Raw genomic sequence first — 8242 nt, 5'->3', positions numbered from 1 at the left:
TTTTATAGGCTTTCTTGTTATTATTTTCAATGCACATAAAATTTTTCTTATAAGTACAGTTAAAGTCCCACCGTGTAATATATATATATATATATATATATATATATATATATATATATATATATATATATATATATATATATATATATATATATATATATATATATATATATATATATATATATATATATATATATATATATATTACACGGTGGGACTTTAACTGTACTTATAAGAAAAATTTTATGTGCATTGAAAATAATAACAAGAAAGCCTATAAAACTCAAACATAAATAATATTCAAAGTTACCTCCTCTTCTTAAATACAAACCTCATCTTTGTCGTCAATTAAGGTATATATTTTAGGGTCGGCTCCAAGAACCATGAAGTCTCCAAATAAAACTGGCTCACATGTCAAAATGTCTTCAACTTTGCAGCTAAAGTCTTGGACGCAATCTTTCAGGAGTGTGCTAAACCATTCTCTGTCTTCAACACAGACAAGGCGATCCTGAAACACCCGGCAGCTTTCATGGTACCACAATTGGAGCAACTGTGATTTCTCCTACAGCATAAGAAAAATCATCTTGATTACAATAGAAACAACAACTGCATGCAATATTTGTCACTACCTCAACTGTGTTGGCATTAGCCATGAGCATGCCCTGGAAAACCTTGGACAGGTCTCTGAGGTTGAATGTGTAATGAGATTTGGCTGGAGTTGGAAGAAGCTGAGAAGTTATTGTAGAGTAGACTCGAATTGTGGCCTCAACAAGAGCCTCATTCAGTGACTGGATCGCTGGCGCTGAGGAAAAAAGTTGACAAACACTTACACCTCATGCTCAGAATATGGTGAGGTGTACTATATATATATATATATATATATATATATATATATATATATATATATCTCACACTGAATAATCTCAGTTTTCAACAAAATGTTCTTGTCTTAAAGAGAAATAAAATGGATGACCATAAACGACACAAACATTGCCATTTAAAACAAAGAAAATAGTCACATTTCTTCCTCCACAGTCTGAACTCAATTTCAAATGTGTTTTGTGACTACAAAACAGCTTTGTAAAAATACAAGATTAATATTATGAGATGTTTTTGGACAACACTGGCCATTAAATCATCTTATTACACCAATTTATAGACCAAAATGGGATATTGGCTAAACCGTTATCTTGAGAGGTGATATCTGATCCACCTGAGTTTTCAATTTCTGCGATATCTGATGCCAGTATCACATCGGACCGTCCGCAGTTGCTGTAATCTACCCATTAAGTTCTTAGCAAATGATAAATTTGAATGTTTTAATTTAATTAATTTTGACACTGGATATGGTGCGTTGCATAACCCCTCATCCCACAATGATCTGAGCAGTAACAATGCTCTAGAGAAAATCAAGTCTGTATTAAACCTTTTCCCCTAGGTTGGTTATGGTGCTAGTTCAGAAACTCCTGGCCTAACTGAGCTGACACAAGACTTTTGAGAATGTTGTTCTGGCAAACCGGTCTTGTTAATTTAGCGTAAAAGTGTAAAAGGTCATCCTTACCCATCCAACTGCCTAGAATGGTGGTAAAAATGTGCTTCTTGCTGACATCATCCATTTCAGTAAAAGACAAGAAGTTGAAGTGCCGGGAGAATCGTGGTGTGATGGGATTTCGTCCTCCCCCAGGAGGCCCCATGGCACAGGCAAAATTTATATCTACCAAGTGTCTAAAGTTGCCTGTAAATGGACAATGCAAAGTTTCAGTTCAAATGTTGCAGAAGGTGAATCAGTCGTTTGGTAATATCACACAAAGTAAACATGTGCACGGTACCTATCTGCTTCCTGTCATACCAGCCCCCGTGGTCCATCCACTGTCGGAGAAGCTCAATAGGAGGTTGAGCGCCATATGTTTCTAACATTGGCATGTTTAAGTCATCAATGAAGAAGATGAAATACTTTCCCTTTGGAGGCCCAAATACATTTTTTCCGTCTGACAAGCAAACATATGCACACCTTACATTCAATATACTGCTGTGCCTGGACTGGACTAAAATATATGATCACAAACCTTTTGTCTAGTTTATTGTCGATGTAATCTTGAGTCTGGTTCGCTGAAGTACGAGCAGAGAACATAAGAAAGTGGGTAATGAAGTCTGCGACATGTTTTTGAGTAATTTATCTGACATAGTGAGGGTCTTCCCAGTTCCAGTTGGACCAATACACAGAACCTAGTAGACATATAATTCAAACTTCAATCTCTTATAAATCATTAAACAAAACTTTTGATGGAAAAACAACACTTACTGGTTTCTTATTATTCAATAGCATGTCAAGCAGAAAGGTCATTCTCACTGTGTCAGGAGTGGGGACAATAATGTCTGCATAATTGGTTTCTGCTGTTATGACAACGTCTGGTGCATGTTTCATCCAGCTGATCCACTGTACCTAGCCAAATAAAAAAAATCAAGTTGTAACGTTGTATCTGCAAAAGCAACATTTGCAAACAACAACTTTACTTTGCTTTTGTTTGGATCGTCATCATCATCCTCAAAGTTACTTATTCCACCATCGTTGAGCTTGTAGTCGTAAACCAAACCAGCAGCTGGAAAAACATAACTCAATCTGGAAGCAAAATATGAACATCTTAAGCATATTATCCGTTTATTAAACATAATATTTTTCATAAATAATCTCAGACTTTTTCATTTGCCATTTTCTCTCTGAGCCAGTTGCTGAAGTGCTGACAACTTGTTGCATTTCCTGTGGCTCCAACACTCCACACCAGAGAGAAGAAAAACCAGGGCTCAATCACTTCTTTTAAGCGCTCCACTTTATGCTGAGGTGGTAGCCGTTCTTTCTTTGATAATAATACATTAAACAGTAGTTTGTAGGAGCAACTACATGACAAATAATACAAAGTTTATTTGAAAATCAGCTTACTTCTTTAGGATTGAAGGGGTCAAAAAAGCAGTCCATAAGTTTAAGAAGACTACATGTTAGGTTGCTGTCAAGGGATCTGATCACCTCTTTAACATGGCCACGAACGAATCTGACTGAGTCCTGCAAGAAACATCCGGTTAAAACAAAAAAAATGGCAGAAATGCGCAAAAAGCTAATTTAACACAAATGTTGGGCAAAGTATCAGAATATTTGGTCAATTTAACCTTGAGGAACCTGGAGAAGAGGGAAGTAAGCTGGTCTGAGTAAGGTTTTAAAGCATCAGGTATCTGCTTCAGCCAGCTTTCTGTAAAAGGGGTTAGGCCCAGAATACTAGGCTCCAGATAGACCATCCCACAGCGGGACACTGTAGCTGGGGAAGCCACAGCCAAGTCCTGTACCTCAAACATCATAGTCATCACCTGTAGAAAAGTTAGTTAGAGAATTATTTGGGAATTCTTCTGCACAAGACATAGTGAAAGCTGTGTTTGGCCTTACATCTGTGAGCTTGATAATTTCCCCTGAGCTTAGGCACAGTTTTTGTTGTCATCCAGCACTGTGTTCATGTTCTCAATCCACACAGCATCCACAGGTCCATCAAACATGTACCACTTCCTCTCTTGGTCCATAGATGATGCCCCTCCACGAACAAGAGCTGAAAGTATTCCATCAGTCCTAAAATGCAGGACAAGTCAACATATTTTACCCTGAACATTTATATATTTAAGCCATTTACGGCTAATATCTTACCATTCTTGTGTGAGTAGGTCATACTCCCCATAAAGCTGTCCCATGGTGATAGACTTGGGATTGAGAACATATGTCTTAACAGCTTCATACTCTCCGCCGCTCACTGATGGCTGGCCTTTTAGAGCGGTTATGGCTGCAGCCAGTACCTCATAACACTGACAAAAGAACAGACATGTTGCATACAGAATCTTTACAAATAATTTAAAAATGTGACAACACTTACCCTTGTTTTACCCGATCCTGAAGGTCCCACAAGCATAAGACCATGTCTCACCACTGTAGTTTCATAAAGCTGAATACATTTATGAATAAACCCTACAAACAATCAGTAGTTTATTAACAGTGTTCTGTAAACACTAAATTATGATTCCTTCTTTGAAGCACAAACCATCAACATCTTTCAAGTTCTTCTCAGTACAAACACTGCGCATGGATTGCTCCAGTGTTCCATAATTGATTGGCTCCTGTTTTGTCTTGGGGAACAGATCAGACACAATCCCATTGAATAGTTTCAAGTCATCTTGGAGAAACTTTGGCACATTGACGTCATTAATGGCCCGCAGACAGATTAACTCCTTCAGAAAATTGGAAAAAAAACAAGATGGTGAACAAAGGAATTTGAAATCAATCTAAACAGAAAACAACTGACTTACTTCATTCATCTCAGGATGTTCTCTCTTGAGGTTTCCAGCTGCCGAGATCACAGTTTTTACAGCTCTCATACCAAAGTCATAATGATCCTACAAGAACCCAATACAATGTTATTAAAATGAATATTGGAATAATAAAAATGCCTTGACTTGATTTGTATTAAGCTGCAAATAAATTAATGAAGTTCATACCTGTGAACTGAGTTGTTCAGAGGATAGCTTAAAAGTAGATGTTATTTTCTTTGAAAGGATTTTGGCATCATTAAACCCAAACGAGTATAAGGAAATCTCAGCAATCATAGCATAATTAGGCACCATCATAGCCACAGGACGAAACAGAGCCTAAGAATATATTGTGTATTTTTATAATTTTATATTTTATAGATGTTAGAGTGGTTTAATATACTGTACCTTAAGGTTGTCAGGCAGTTCTGTGCGGCCAGCATATCCAGGATTCATTGTAATAAACACAGCACAGGACGGAACAAGTGTAATTTCAGTTCCCTCAAATTCAAAGCGTTCCACCTGAAAGCAATTACCGGTATTAATTCATTACCTATATCTATGTATTTATACCTAGCTATTAAAGGGCCTTTATTAATTAACTAAAAGAAAACAGTCTTACTCTTTGCTGTTGGGCTTTTTGTATTGTGGTAATTTGTTGTGCTACTACAGAAAGCACTTCTACATCTATACGATTAAATTCATCAAAGCATGCCCAAGCACCAGAGCTACAAAGCAGGAAATAAAAAGAAACATTAATTTAGTGTAGTGTGCTTAGTAATATTTTAGTATTAGGCTGTGTTCAACCTGGCAAGTCCTTTAAAGAATTTCCCCATAGCCTTGAAGTCCAGCTGATCTGAACAGTTGAACACTACAGTCTGAATTGCTAGGGCCTTTCCAAGATCTTTGGTGGTCTCAGTCTTTCCTGTGCCGGCTGGGACCTGCAGGAGCCCCTCCAAATTTCAGATGAAGGGCCCCTGTTAGAGTTAAGTAACATCTAGAACAAAATGATGGAACAAGGTAAGGATTTATTTTGTTGTTCTGAAACAAGTGTAAAGTTTGAATCTCACCTGTCTGTCAGTGGGGTGATAACCAGCCGCCCAGAGTTACCAAGATATTCATATCCATACAAGAACTCTGCATTTACCCACACGGACATACAAGTCATCTCTTGCCCAGTAATATCTATAAAGGTAATGCGATAACATACATGAGCATTTTTTTGTACTTTTTTACAATACAAATTGAAAGAAATATTTTTAAAAGTAATTTTAAAGCAGCTGTTGTAATTAGAATAATATTTTCATGTTTACAAATTACAAAGTCTCACAGATTTGTTTAGCCTACCTGAGCTGGCTGATCACTCGAAGTCATTAATATTGAAACCTTCTGCTGGACCAGTTTCAGCGGCAACATCTTAGCATGTACTTCTATGACGATGAGGGCAGACAGAACTGCCCTTTGCATTCTGGACAAATCTCCTCTGACCAGCTGGACTAAGTTACTCAACTTTAAAGAGATTGTCAGTATAGTACTAATTGTCATCAGAATATTGCATATATTACTATTACACACCTGTGTTTGCAGTTGAGGATAAAGACGGTTAGCCAAGTCCCCTTTCTCAATAGCTTCTGAAACCTCAGCCGTCCAGAATACCTGGCATCCAGCAATCACCACCTGACCAGGCCATGACAAAACCCACTTCTCACGAGGTTGCTAAAGTTACAAAAAAGTGTTTTTATACAAACCATACCAACTACAGTCCAATTACTATGCTGCAGTTAACTGCAGTTGTGACAAACCTCACAGTAGACTTTTAATGATCGGTCAATATTATCTTTTACTGTAGCTTTCATTGACTTCTCTACATTTTTGAGCCAGTCTTCCACATCCCCAGAAGGCCGTACAGACTGGAAAAGCTTCACTTCCTCCCCTTCTCCAGAGTACATGTCAGTCATTTGTAAGTCAGGCTGAAATTTGAGCTGGAAAAACACAAACAAAAACTTTATGGAATATTTTTCTCAAGCTATATAGTAAAATTGTCATCAAAAAGTGTTTTAAAACTTCAAACCCGCGCAATGTTCTCAAAGCATTTGCGTAAATTGTGGCTGAACAGCTGTGGGATCTTTGGTCTGGACAAAATTTCAAGCAACTCATCATCTGATAGAAAGTAAAACCTGAAAACAAGAAGTAAGTTTAGTAATACATAATAAAATTTTATGTGGGACAATTGACTTGGACACACAAAAAAAGGCTGATACCTTGGAAAGGAACGTCGCTTTGTTTCCAAGTACTCAATGAGGCCTTTCTGTACTTCTTCTAAGAGTGAGTTGGACATCTTCAGAGTAGACAATAAACGGGCATCTGGACACAATTCAATTATCTACAAAACATACCAGTAATGTGAGCATACAGTATACAGGACTATGAGTCAATATTGGTGCTGTGGGTCATTCTGAATTTGTTAACAAATATGAGTTATAACCTTGCGATTATTGTTAGCTTTTTTCATGACTATTGTCCACATTTTTTTCCATTTGATGGTATCGCTGTGCTTCAGCTGGCAGTTGTTGGTTAATATCTGGGGAGCTGAAAATGGGCTCAAGGTAAAGCAAAGAACGCTGACATGTCAGCCATTCCTCTAGCACATCCTACAAAAAACCGAAAGAGTGTAGTACCACACAATTACAAACACTAGTGGCAATGCAATTAGATTTGATGTACAATGTGATATCTATAGTTGTACTTGAGTCATTTTCAGTTTGCTCTCCCAATTGATTATGCGACTTTCAAAGGATTTTTTAAATGGTGAGAATGCCATGCTCTGGGTCATGACAATGTGGTCGTCTAGCAGTTGGGAAGCTTCATCTGGACTTTTGAGAATGTAGGTTCCTGTGTTCTTGTATGGCAGCACATCGATGACTAAAGTTGACCATTCATCTTTCATTTTATCAAGTGCCTAAATGAGAATGGGAACAAGAATCAATTGTCATAGTTACTAAAAAGTTACTAAATAACTGTTACAATGCAATCCTATACATTTGAGATTATCAAAGCAATATATTGCCCATGTTGTGTTTAAAAAAAAAACCTGTCTCTACCCTTTCAATGGCGTATTCTTTCCCTGCCACCTCAGCCACTTGTGCTATTTGATCTCCAAAGTTTTGCAAACCAAGCTCAAGACAGCGTGAGAAGGTCAGTTTGGCTTGGAATTGGACCTTCATGTGAATACGCTCTGAAAGCATCTCCCAATGGCGACTTCTCATTCCAGGATTGTTAAGTCCTTGAATGAGTGGAATGTAAGGTCGGAATTCCTCAATTCTGCTGCGAATTAAAGCTGCCACCATATGACATCCTGGTTCACAGGAGGAAAAAAAAAATCATATTTGCTTTCATATTCATTTTGACACTTGCTTTCAATTTCTTGCCTGGATTATCTTTAAACAGTTTGACACATTTGTGCATGATCTTGTAAGCCTCAGTGACACTGCGTTCAAGCTGTTCAGAGTCAACTGATGTCAGAGGGTCATTGAGCCAGCTTTCATGCCAGCGTAACCAGTTGGAGGTGGTTGTCCATAGGTCCTCATAAGGCTGAAATTCCACAACTAAATTATGCAGACGATCATACTAGAAGACACAAGAGCTTGATTAAAAGAGAATGTGATGTGATGAAAGAAAATACAAGGGTGAGTTGACAGTGTTTTCTTTGACAGGCCTTGTACCGCTACAACAGATTGTTTAATTATTTGACATCTTCTTCCCCAGCAATGTTTTTCTTTTGAAAATGTGTAGAAAAATTCTCCTTACATTTGTCAAGGGCAGCCCAAGCAGACGCTCTCTGTTATTGTAGGTTTGGGCCATGGCCTGACAGTCTTTCAGCTGCTTCTTTATACGTTTCACCTTA

General features: G+C 37.7%; 1 pseudogene; it reads right to left on the bottom strand.

Annotated features, from left to right (window-relative positions):
• Positions 1–319: 319 nt before the first annotated feature.
• Positions 320–8242, bottom strand: part of LOC117371580 (dynein axonemal heavy chain 1-like) — an 8629-nt pseudogene continuing 706 nt past the window's right edge.

This window comes from Periophthalmus magnuspinnatus, chromosome 5, assembly GCF_009829125.3.
Source record: "Periophthalmus magnuspinnatus isolate fPerMag1 chromosome 5, fPerMag1.2.pri, whole genome shotgun sequence".
Taxonomy (NCBI): Eukaryota; Metazoa; Chordata; class Actinopteri; order Gobiiformes; family Gobiidae; genus Periophthalmus; species Periophthalmus magnuspinnatus.
The sequence above is the reverse complement of the archived record's forward strand: the minus strand, read 5'-3'. Positions and strand labels throughout refer to the sequence as shown.